This window comes from Solanum pennellii, chromosome 7, assembly GCF_001406875.1.
Source record: "Solanum pennellii chromosome 7, SPENNV200".
Lineage (NCBI taxonomy): Eukaryota > Viridiplantae > Streptophyta > Magnoliopsida > Solanales > Solanaceae > Solanum > Solanum pennellii.
Window position 1 is genome coordinate 51,395,530 of NC_028643.1, and position 13,990 is coordinate 51,409,519.

The window sequence follows — 13,990 nt, forward strand, 5'->3', positions numbered from 1 at the left end:
TATATATATATATATATATATACACACAACAGGAAAAAGGAGAAGACTACAATTCTACAAAGATAAGGTACAAACTTAAAGAAATAATACCTTTCACAAAAGTTGATGTTGTTCATATATTATAATTAAATTGTCATATTAAAATATATATGTTTATCTAAAACAAAGAATTGGTCAAGCTAAATATTAGATATAACTCAAATCTCAATTTAACCATCTATCGTTATAACAATAAAGTAACTTTTTTTGTAAAATTATCACTCTATGGTAGTAAACTCAAATATTAAATGGTAAAAGATACATTACATATAATAATAAAATATTAAAATATTTATGGTAATCCTTATTAGTGTCATACACATACTAAATTACACGCATGAATATTTAATAGAAAATTATACTTATATGGTCCCCATCATTTATATTCATAACCTCAAGATGAAAGCCTATTAGCAACATTTTTGTATTAATATTTTTTAAAATTTTGTATGTTAATTTTTTACAAAAATGCGTGAATTAGAAAATAATGCTTCGAAAGAAATGTCACTTTCTACACATATTTAAACTTTGGGTGTATTTCGAAATTTTTCAATAACATTCGTTCATTTTGATCTCAAAATAGTAATAGTAATAATAATAATAATAATAATAATAATAATAATAATAAGAATAATAATAACAATAATAACGATAATAATAATAATAATAATAATAATAATAATAGTAATAGTAATAATAATAATAATAATAATGATAATGATAGTAGTAATAATAATAATAATAATAATAATAATAATAATAATAATAATAGTAATAGTAATAATAGTAATAATAATAAAAATAATAATAATAATAATAATAATAATAATAATAATAATGATAACGATAATTATAATGATAAGAATGATAATAATAACGATAATGATAATGATAATGATAATGACAATGATAATAATGATAATGATAATGATAATGATAATGAGAGTAAGTTGTATGTAAGAAATGGGCTGCTTAATGTGACACTTAGCTTTGTATAGGGTTATGGGGCTTTATTCTTAGCATAGCACAAGTGTTGCTTTAGATACTTATATGTTGATATGATTTTGAGGTTCCTTATATGTGTATAATTGAATTGTTGGACATTATGCATGGCTTTGACTAAATTGTGTCTTTTTCTTATGCATTAATGATTTTTATGCATAGGGACCATACTTAGTACATGTGTTTTGTACCAACCCATATTTTTCCCTTCTTACCAAATATTTTAGGTTCGGGCCATTGAGGGATTCGTGGTCATTGAAGAAGAAGACTTCGGCCCATTTTGCTATCTTTATCTACCCAAACCATGTTTGTTACTTGACATTACTAGATCACAATTGTTTCACAAAAAGGTGCCAAAATAGTATTGGGGGGAAGGTGTCCTAACCGCTGCACATTTTAGTAACTGAATGCCATCAAGAATTCTAAATTTTGAAAGTCCGCTTGATACTCTTAGTAATTTCTTTCCAAATTTTGAAATTTCCAATAAATTGCTTCCTAGAATCTTCGGAAGTGTTGCCTATGTTCATATTCATTCGCAAAATAGAGGCAAGAAATTCTTTGTTTCAGCGGATGTTACGTTTGATGAGATTGAATACCTTTTAATCATCCTTACCATTAGGGGGAGTCACTGTATGGAGAGGAACTTCTAGACTTGTCACTGTTTGATTTGTCCATTTCTACTTGTGCCAAATCCTTGCCCGAATCACCATTTCTTCAGTCACCTAAGTCTCTAAATCCAAATGATCCCAATAGGTCTCCTAATCCAAATTTAGATAAAGGAATTCTAGAGAATAATCTACCATTGCATGTATATTCAAGAAGAAAGAGACTAACTGATCAAACTACTCAGTTGCAATCATCTACTCCGGTTACTGCTCCTGATACCCATCTTGAAATTGTTTAACCTTCAGAAACCACTAACAAAATTGATCATGAAGATAACCAACCTAATTACCTTGACCTTTCAATTGAACTCAGAAAAGGAACCGGAACTACCACAAAATACCCTTTGAGCCTACTCAATGACATATCCAAATCTATCCTCAAGTCATAAATCTTTTCTAGGTAACCTCTTCACAATTCCTATCCCTAGAAATTTGTATGAAGCATTAGGAAATAAAGAATGGGATAATGCTCTGAAGTGGAAAATGAATGTGTTGGAGAAGAACAAAACTTGGGATATTGTGGAATTACCAAAAGAAAAAAAGTCGGTCGTGTGCAGATGGGTGTTCAGTGTGAAATACAAGTTTGATGGGTCCATAGTGAGATATAAAGCTTGTTTGGTAGCAAAGGGTTATACACAGATGTTAGGAATTAATTATTCGGAGACTTTTGCCCCACTGGAAAAAAGAATACAATGAAAATTTTATTATAATTGGCTGCAGTTTTTTAGTTGGAAACTACAGCAATTTGATGTAAAAAATGCCATTCTACATGGAGACTTAGATGAAGAGAACTTGATGGAGGTGCCACATGGTTTTGAAAGCAAGGAGGGAATGGTATATAGACTAAAGAAGGGACTCTACGGATTAAAGCAATCACCTCGTGCATTGTTTGGAAGATTTACTGAGGTCATGATCAAGCTAGGGATCGACAAAGTCAAGGATACCACACTTTGTTCATACGACACTCAAAAACAGGAAAGGTGACAACATTGTTGGTTTATGTGTATGACATCATAGTAACATATGATGATTCAGAGGAGATGCCAAATTTGAAAAAGTGTTTACTCAAAGAATTTTACATCAAAGAGCTTGGGAAATTAAAGTATTTTTTGGGAAATCGAAGTGGCACACTCAAAACAAGGAATCTTAGTTCCCAACAAAAATATGTGTTTGATTTGCTGAATGAAACAGGAAAGTTAGGGTATAAACTAGTGGCTACACCATTTGAATATAATCGTAGATTGTGCAATGCTTTAGAAGATTCAGTGGAAGATAAAGGCTTGTATCAAAGGCTTTTAGGGAAATTGATTTACTTGTCCCATACAAGACCGGACATTGCATTTGTTGTAAGTGTTGTTACCCAATTTATGCATGATCCTAGAGAAATGCATCTTCAAGCCGTCAACCTAATTCGACGATATCTTAAAGGAAGATATCCAGGAAAAGGAATATTATTCAAAAGAGGAGGAGACATGGTTTTAGAGGCTTATAGAGATGAAGACTATGCTGGTTCATTAGTGGATCAAAGTTCAAGTTCTTCATATGGCACGTTCTTAGGAGGAAATCTGGTGACTTGGAGGAGTAAAAGAAAAATGTAGTAACTAGATCAAGTGCTAAATCTCAGTTTAGATCCATGGCGATGGGAGTTTGTGAGTTTTTATGGATAAACATAAATCCTTGATGATTTGAAGATAATATGGTAAGGACCTATGAGGCTATACTGTAACAATAGATCAGCAATAAGTATAGCTCATAATCCTGTACAACATGATCGCACTAAACAAATTGAGGTAGACATACACTTCATTTAGGAGAAATTAGATAGCGGACTCATTTGTACCCATTTGTATCTACAATAGATCAGGTGGCTGATGGCTTAACAAAAGGACTGTCAAACAATGTGTTTCAAGATCTAATAAGCAAGCTAGGAATGGAAGATATCCATTCACCCGCTTGAGTGGGAATGTTGGCTCATAGAGGATTTCCAAGAAGATATTATTTTCATCAAAGATGTAATTTTCTAAGATATTATATATAAAGCCATGTCCATGACATAGAAAGATATCAATAAAATTATTCAACAATCTTTTTCCACAAGAGCGAGCATTCAAAATCCAAATGAGTTGTCTATTTCTAGCACAAAACCCCAATCACAGTTTGTCCATTTCACCCATAGTTCTTGAAATTTGAAGCAATGAAACAGAAATTGAAATAAGAGACTTAAGTGATAAGAACACAATAGTCAAACGCAAATGTGAATTCTGAGGCAACTTGTAAGTCTCAGCACTAATTGAAATGTACAAGTACTTTTCTAATGTAAGCTAAGAATATGGAATTCTCTCAGTAGGATTGTTGTCTGTACAAGATGAATACACTATGGATAGTTGAACACTTGTTGTTGTTGAGTGTGCAAAGGGGTTTTGGGATCAATTTTGTGAAAATCCCAATGTTCCTATGATTTAGGCATTTCACCCTTCGCGATCGCAGCTACTAACTCATGCGATCGCAAGGATTAATGTCGCTAGGACATGAGGTCTTGATCTCTGACTACACAATTGCGATATATGAATTTCTTGGGCCTCATAATCACGACCTATATTTCACAGGATCGCGATGACCAAACTTCTGGCAGTTCCACTTTCTTCTAATTAGCCTCTTCTTGCTTCAATTCCACTTCATTATTTCAACAATACTCTTAATCAACTATTCATTTCATCTCCTTACAAATTGTAGAAAAGCACATTAAAAGCATCAATTCTAAATTAAAGCAAGTCAAAGCCAACTATAAAAAGAGCCTTAAATAAGTGAAAATCCACCACTCATCACTCGCTCCCTTTTTTTGTACACTTATGTAGTTTATGGGTCCAGTCCATCCCGATCCTCCTTTCGCATAAGCTTCCGAGGATTGTTTTTTAGGAGTTTGTGAGGTACCTTCTATCATTGCGGAAGGCATCACTTACTCTTGACTATATATTTCTACAAGAATTGTATACATTTAGAATTGTTCATTTATAAAAATCTATGCATTTACCCATGGTCGATGAACTAGATCATGGGCCTAAAGTCAAATCTTAAAGAGAGGCCCTAATGTGTTGAGAAGTATTTTCTTTCTTTAATACCTTGAATAATTTCTCTTGAGTTCACTTGTAAATAATTTTAATAATTCGCTTTGTATTATGTCCAAGGTAATGGCTATGAAATTTGTCATACTTATTCTTCAAATATTTTCTTGTATATCTAGATCAAATTTATTAAAAATTTCAACAAGGCTTTACAAATTAATTTCTTGATAGATCTTTCTATTTGTATGCAAAATTATTTTCCAAAGAGTTTTGATCATGTCAATAATTCTCGACAATCCAGTTTTCCATTGCACTTTATCTCAATCAATTTGTTCATGCACAACTTTATCGATCGTTCTTAATGCAATCTCTGTTCTGAATCAATACACGAGCTCACATAATTAATAATATGTTCATTCTTTCCTTCATGGACTTTGAACTTAACACTAAGATTTCTCTACTCATTACTACCTTCACTAGCTAATTTACTATTAAAAATAATAGAAGTTGTGCTAAATAGATTAGGGAAAAAGTTCTGAAATAAATCCAAACTTTGATCCAAATTGATGTTATAATACCGAAATTTATGGAGGACCTTTTATCTTCTTGCATTATTTAATAGAGTCTTTTAAATGAATATATGTGTCCACGTGGACATCATAGATATTATGTCATTTTAAATAGTAATATGTTCACGTGGGCACATATACACCTTTAAAATACACTTTTAAAAAGTGCAGGGGGGTAAAAGGTACTCCATAAAGTTTTGTATCGTAACAATAATTTCAGCCAAAGTTGAAATATTTTTTCAGATACTTTCCCCAATAGTTTACAAAAAAAGCCCATCCAAATCTTTAGAATATATTAATCATTTTCTTTCATACTTTTCTTCATTTACTATTTTTTGAAATATAGTGTGTTGTATAAAAATGTTGTACATATTCATCTAGTGGAAAATTTATATCAATCATTCTAAATTGTCCATTTTCTAGGAAATAGATCTTCCAATTTTGTATTTACATTATTTTATTGACTTGGATCATATGTATTTTTAGGGATGTCACTATTTGAATTATTTAGGAATTCTAGATATCAGGTACAATATCAAATTTTCACTAACTTCTTCTAGATTCTATTCTTGGAAATTATTATTATCTAACTCAATTCCATGGTGGCTAGTTTATTTGAATAACATCCTCCAATATTTTTTTATTTTAAAATATGTATTATTTATTAATAATCTATCTGGGGCTCTTTTTTAAGATTCAATTAATTCTTCGTGTTTTCTCTCTTTTTGAAAATTTTAAACCATGTTTACTAGTTGACATATTAAAATCGAATAAATTTTAATAATAATTAAATCAATTAACATATAGTTAAGAATATCAACAATAAAAAATTTTCAAGAAAAAACTATAAAACTCTTACACATTTTAATTTTCAAAAACTTAATAGTCTTTTTAATAATATGTATAAGTACTTTTTTTAAATGGGGCCACAAGCAATGACTTTAGTGGAGTATTGGTTAACACGACCCTGTATTGACCTAATGGCTTGTATACATGGCACCCGTTTTTGCGGTATTTTTTGTTATGTTATTATTTGCGAAATTCTTATATTATGGCTAGTCCTTATTTCCTTTCATACTTCAGTATTTACCCTTGTCAATGATTGTTTAGGTTGAATTGTCCTAGTTGGATAAGGCATGTATCATCACACCCAATTTTTGGATTGTGATAGTTAAAACATTTATCTCTTCAGATCGTTGCATTAATAAATTGTTAAACGATAAATTTGAATGATCCAAACTTGATGAATGTAGTTTTCTAATGCAATGACGAAACTATCTTTTAGGCAGGGGATATAATTGAATCGCGTTCATTGAAAATTTATATTTTATAAATAGACTCATTTTTCTAATATTTATGCATAATTTTTCTTCCACACCAGGATTAGATTTATCTTCAACTATATTTTGAATTTTTTTACTAAATATTTTGATGCTATTACTATTCAAAGGAATAGCTCAAAATTAAGATGAGACAAATAAACACGTACGACATAACAATTAGTTTTTCAATTTCATTTACTCATAAATTATTTTTTTATCACATTGTAGGAAATTGTGAATGCTTTTTATTTAAATTAAAATTGGTTTTTTATTTTATTTAATATATCCTATTGTATTATATGGACTCCTACACATATATACTTTTATGTGTGTTACATATTTTTGAGTTTCATAATCTAAACAAGTTTAAAGAAAAGAGATGTGGAGCCTTCAACTCAAAAACATAAATTCAAAATACTTTAATTTTAAGTTAAACTGACTGTTATCTTTTGTATTAAAAATATTGCTACCTCAATCACAATTTAATGTCCTATATTAAATTTGAAGTGATTCTGATGGTTTGCATTAGATATGAAATTTGACTAACACTATGAAAATTATTAAAATTTATCTGGTCAAAGTCTAAAAATCAAAGTTGTCATGTATTATCTTTATAAATATTACACACTATAAAATGTAATAAATGATAAAAGTAATAGAAATAAGTGATTTTAGATATATTTCTCAATTAATGTCAAAATACCACTATTAGCACATTAATAAAATTCTTCGCAATAATTGATTTAAGCCTCTAGTTTGTTCTCACCTTTGCACTTTATATTTATCTTACCTTTTATGGAAAAATAATAAATTTTCCAAAACTGAACAAACATAGTTTTCCAGAAACAGCTTAGCGTTAGAGAGAGTGTACATATAAAGGCGAGATACAGTCTATTCACTACTTCATTATAATCTTAGGTTTTAAAAAATATATAAGCAGTCAAGAGGAGACAGTTGAATCAATACATGTGATAGAGGGACATCATTTTGCTTCTTCACTTACTTCAAATATTTAAAGGGACAGATCAACAACCAAGAGGACCATATAAGCTTAATTGAGACGATATTGATTCACTCATTCATTTCGATTCAATTCATTTTTGCCTTTTATTTTATTGCAATAAAGGAATTGAATTACGTGATGGAGAAGTTTATTCAATTGAAATCTTGTTTTGTTTCTCAATTTTTTGCCCGTGTGTTCATTTATAAATTTACAGTTCATTTTAGCAAGTGTCTTGTTTTTGAATTTATAAAACATTTATAATAAATTTTAAATCTATGATTAACAAGATTGAAACATGTTTGGTTTCTCCTTCGTGCAATCATGTTTCAATTCTTTTGTCTATGGAATATCGCAAAAATATCTTTACCCTCAAAAGATTGTACCAAAAGTTGTGTACATCTTCCTATTCTTAAACCCTAGTTTGTGCATATCTCACCCTTTTCATCCTACTTGTGGGATCACATAAGGTAGGTTGCTTTTGTTGTTGTGTTTTGATATGTATGAATAATCTCATTTAAATACAATGAGACTTCCACCAATATTTTCAAAGGTATTCACTCAATTATATTTTCCAATATGAGAAGGAGACATCCATCTCTATATGAGAGTAAGCGTCACCGAAAGATGATGCTTTCTCCATCCCTTATAAATCATTCCTCTATGTTTCTATCAAATCAAAAAGTATTGTTTCAGCTCTCAAATCTATATGTAATATCTATTTCTATTTATTTAAAATTAATTTTAATTTATGAAATACAATATATATATATGGTGATGAATAGGATAAAATGTTTGTAACTTCAATGACATATGTGTATATTCACCTAAATATGTTCCTTTTGTTACATCTAGAATTTCAGTTGGTTCTCAATTTTTGATTCTTTAGTATTGAGGAAAGTTCTTGCTTTTTGTGCGAATGATTTGTCAATTTGAATAACTAGTTGTTTGCCATTTGGATTTCATTCAATAGTATATTACCAATATGCTCGAAGTACAAAAGAAAAATAAAGAAAATGCCAAGAGGAATAAGAAATCTTCTGGAGAGGACCAAGGGAACTCCTCCAAGAAAATACTATAGAACAAGCGTAAGGAAAAAATATTTAAGGTACAAAATTAATTCATTCAGCATCTGATACTTTACATATGTTGATTATTATTTTCCTTGGTCTTTGATAAATTAAAAGAGAATTAATTCCTATTTTTAGTTTTAATATTTTTATTAAATAACTTTTTAAAAGTTAATTGCAGTATTAGTAGTTAGAAAAATTAATTTCAATGTATCATTAATAGCTATATTCTTCAGTAAACTAAACTTTTAACGATTTGTTTCAAGGGAAGCAATTCACAACATTCCATGAAAGAGAGGAAGAATGTAGAAAACCATGAACAACAAATTATTCACGGTACGGAAATTATTAGTTTATCCAACAACTTATAAATTAATTAAACTATTAAAAATGTCTCATTTGATTATTTATGATTTTAGGTGAGTTTGAGAGCCTTGGTGAAGACAGTAACATTGACAATACATATTTGTATTCCCTCCTTCATGCTTGCAAGGTAATTGTTCAACACTTGTTTCTATTTTTGCAAAAAATATTGAGCACATTTAATACATTCCACAAATCACAATATATTTTTTCTATCTACAATAATTTATTATGACACAATATGGATTTGAAGGAGTAAGAAAGTGTGAAATTCAAAGAACACAGTGAAAGCAACATAAGATGGGATCAAAAGGATTTTTTTGAGGAGGAACAACAACAAGAAACTATTGATGTTACTTGAGGTATTTTACATCTTACAAATTAATTTATGCTAATTATTTGAATTTTTTTCCATCAAAAGTAGAGAATTATCCTAAAATTAAGTCAATGAGCGCATGGTAATTTAAATTCTTGCCCAAATGCCAAATTGTAACCTAAAATACAGTCATGAGTTTGAAGCTTCAGTCCCACTTTTTGAACGTATAATTTATTTTACATATATCATCCAATCTCACATATAATTTTCAGGTGAGTCAAATCTGAACAAATACATGTGAAATGGTATCCCAGATAATTCTAATCATATTATAAAATACAATATATTATTAACTATGGCTCGAGACTTTTGCCAAAAGATGGAAATGGTGGAAAGTATCATCTCACATAAGTAATACCAAGAAGTATCAAATTTCGTTCTATCAAGAACTTTTATAAGGTAATCATATAAAGCTTATGTCAATTTCTTCTGTAACATCATGTATTTTCAACAAGTTTCTAATATAATTAAATAATAGTTTATTCTTCTTTACATTTTATAATTAGATATTTGACAAAATAAAATAAATTCTTAGAATTATTGCATTATCTCATCAAATTTCCTTCCATACCATAGTGTACTTCCAGGCTGTCAGCAATTGAAGCTGAATATAATTGGAAAAGTCCAACTGAAGAAGACCCAAATATGAATCATTAAGAAAACGGAGATTCAAGTATCAAAACAAACAAAAAAAATGTTGGTTGTGAGAAAAAAGGGAGAAAGAACCATGGAGAAAATGATGTTGATACTTCTTCCCCCTATGTTAAAGATTGCATTTTAATCATTTCTTTTAATCCAATCTTCAAGCTCAAGTTGTCTTCTAATGACTTTTTTGGATGTTGACTTTTATCATTTCATGTAAAACTTTAAATTTAACTTTCTGAATTGCTTCTTCAGTTCTTCTTTATTAACTATTCTTTATTAAAGTTTATTTTTCAGAATTCATCAACAAGAATAGTGTGATCTCTCTTGAATAATAAAAGAACACATTAGATATCAAGGGTCATTAGAAAATAACCTACCTACCTCTAAAAGATAGTGATAACATACAATTTATCCTCCCCTGATGCTACTTAGTGGATTTTAGTAGGTAAGTTATCGTTGTTGTTGATAGTATATAAAATAAATAAAGGTAAGTATTCCAAACATCAATAAGCATGTTCATAACTAGTTTATATATTCATAGAGTCTAAATAGGTCACACAACATGTAGTAGATCTTCTTTCCTACAATTCGGCGTAATGATCTTCACAATAACTAAATAAACAATAGACGACAAAAAGACACCAACCGTGTTTCTTTACAAACAACCACACTATAATGAATAAATAATTAAGTGGCAATAATATAATTTGTCCTATGTTTTTAATGGGAAAACTTAATAAAATTGAGTATTTAATACCAATAATCTACAAAAATGTCTTTAAAGGTTTTAGTGACATTGGATATAATGATATTAATTCAATTACCGCTAAATGTCTCCTTCTGTAGTGCTTGTGATTGAAGTGTCACTTTCAGAGACTATATATGAATTATGAGCAAGGGCGGAGCTACAACCAACGATGATTGTTAGCTGACCATCCTTCAACAGAAAATTACACGATATAGAGAGGTAAAATTTTGAATATAAGGGATAAATAATTATCTTGAACAACCTTCAAATAAGCTCTTCTATGGCATAGTGGTAAATCTTGTTCATTTTCACTTTTGATGTGCAGGTTCGAATACCATGGAGATCATAACTTGGACTGCAGGTTCGAATCCTATAAAGATCACAACCGTTTTCATTTTATTTTGAGAGTAGAACACAACCTGACACACCCTTATCATGTTCCTTAAATTTTAATAATATAGAATAACATATATTAATAAATTATTTTAATTTTTAATATTTAGAAATCATATATTCCATAATTTATATGTAGGATATAATACACTTTCGAATGGTGAAAACAAAAAAGCCAATGCTTTATATTAAACAAATTGTTTTTGTATATGTTAACAACTATAAACACAAAGCTAAAATCAATACATGTGTTTTATCTTCTTCCTTTTAAATTTTCTGCTAGTGTGCTTTATGTTTCATAAAGCTAGATACATTTGTTCTATCAATATTTTATTTTAAAAATAATAATCCTATATTTTATCATATAAAATCAATGCATCAAAAAAAAACTCTATTGTTCATATTTGGTGGTAGAACCACTAGGTTTAATAAATAACATTCATCTCACTTATTTTTTTAAAAAAATCTTGAACATCCTTGATGAAATTTCTGTCTCCTACACTGATTATGAGGACGTGAAGCGATTGTGAAAAACTACTATAGAAAGGATGAGAAGATGAAGAATTCAAAAAAAATATTGAAGGTCTAGATAAAAACAAGATTATATGTTGCATGCTACATGATGACAACAGAAAAAAAGTTTGAACATGCCTACTCCAACCCCCAATCCAATTCTTTTAACTTACTATCTGATATAGATTAAGCATATAATCGGGTGTTGTTCTCGATTGAATTATAAATGGAGCTGATCAAGACGAAAAGGGGGGGGGGGGTTACTAGGCATGCTTCAACTGTCTAACATGTTTTACTTGTATTTTAAGTCTACTATGAGTATATTCAAAACAAATAGGTCTATTTTAATTTACATACCTCATGATAATATAGTTCACACTTTTTTTTCTCATAGACTATTTTGTCATGCCATCTACGAATAAACCTATTACTTCTCTCTTCAATAATTGAGTGTTTTCTAATGTTTATTGATGTTATTGATTGGTTTGCAAAATTCATAATTCCAAACTAGCATCTTTGAATATAACGCCCTGTAGACAAAACAGACAAAAAAACAACTTTACAGAAAAATCTGCAGGTGCAACCAATGGTAGCATCGACGGACCATAGCCTGACCCACGGTCCATCCTGCACAACCGTCGATAGGATCAGAAACTCCAAAAAATTTCAGCCTAGAAAAATTGGTTAAGTCTTGGACGACGGGTGGACTTACGATATGTAGGTCGGACGAAGGTCCATAGTCCGTAACCGTCGAACAATACTCCCTTTACCCACTCTCTGGCAAGAGCTACGGATGACCATCACGGTCCGTAGGTGGAAAATTTGAAGACAGTTAAGGGTAATGCAGTTGGGTCAACTTCAAATGGTCATAACTCTTATGACAAAATGAATTATGTGTCTAATGACCTACCTGCAAATAGATAATTGAATTATGTTTCCATATCCATCGACCTTGCTAAAATCAGACCTACGAGTAAAACGTTATGCCCATTTTACTAAAGGCCTGTTGAACAGGACCAATCGACAGACCCAACGACGGGGTGTCGGTCAATTGATGGACCGTCAGTCCTGGTGGTCGATTGGTCCGAAAACAACTTTCCCAGGGGTCTTTTGGACCTTTCCCACTCTATTTAAACCCTAGTACACGTCGTTTTGACCCTAAATATCCTATTTTAGTCAGTTTAAGCCTACAAACATAATTAAAACTTATCTAAGTCAAATCATTAAATAAAAATTTATCAAATTAGAAGCAAGAGAGCAGAAAAAGCTTAAGAACCCTAGTTCAAGAACGCCACAAGCTCTAACAAGTCCAGCCATGAAACTTAAGTATTTTTCCGTGGATTTCATCACCAGCTATGTGGGGTTTCACTAGTGGGTTCCATTCACCCATTGGCTCCCTAGTTGTTAGTTAGATTCATGATTCTCTTATCGTGATCAAACATAGGATTTCTAGAAGTTTCATAGAACTTCGTGAAATAATTAAACATATGTTCCAAATCAGATTATCGTGTTATTACTCAGATTATTTCATAAATTTAAGCACCCTAGCTTTGTATTTATTTAGTAGACATAATCAGTTTATTTACAGAGTTAATTGGAAGTACCATAATACCAAGTTGGACTAGGGTTTAGCGTACCGAATAGTCCCAGAACTACTAGCCCAGTAGGTTGTAAGTACCCTCTATGGGCAAACAGCTTAGTGATCACACCAGCATGCCTTTATACCTCTGACAGGGTATATTGGGTCCTCTTGATAGGTCGTATGAATCAGACTCCACATTTAGCTCATGTGGTTTTATTATCGGTTAGTAGTAGCTCCCACATATTAGTTAGACTCTCTACATTGACCATTTATCAGTATACTCAGTATTCGATTTCAGTATGTTATAAATTGGTCATTGCAATAAGTTAGCTCAGAAATTCAGTATATCATGTTCAGATTATTATACTTGCTTTCGTGCTTGTTCAGTTATGTTTTGTTTAAGCTTATTTCTATCCTACATGCTCAGTCCCTTTCAAGTACTGAAGCATATGTGCGCTACATCTTCACATGATGTAGGTTCAGGTTCTCAGCATTCAGATCACGCATAGATCAATTTCCGATCACCAGTTCAGCAAATTCAGTGGTGAGTCCTCATTCTCCGTTCACAACAATCATGAGTTTCATTTAAGTTTTAGTCATTTAGTTTCAGTTTTCTCTAGATATAACTGGGGCTTGTCCCA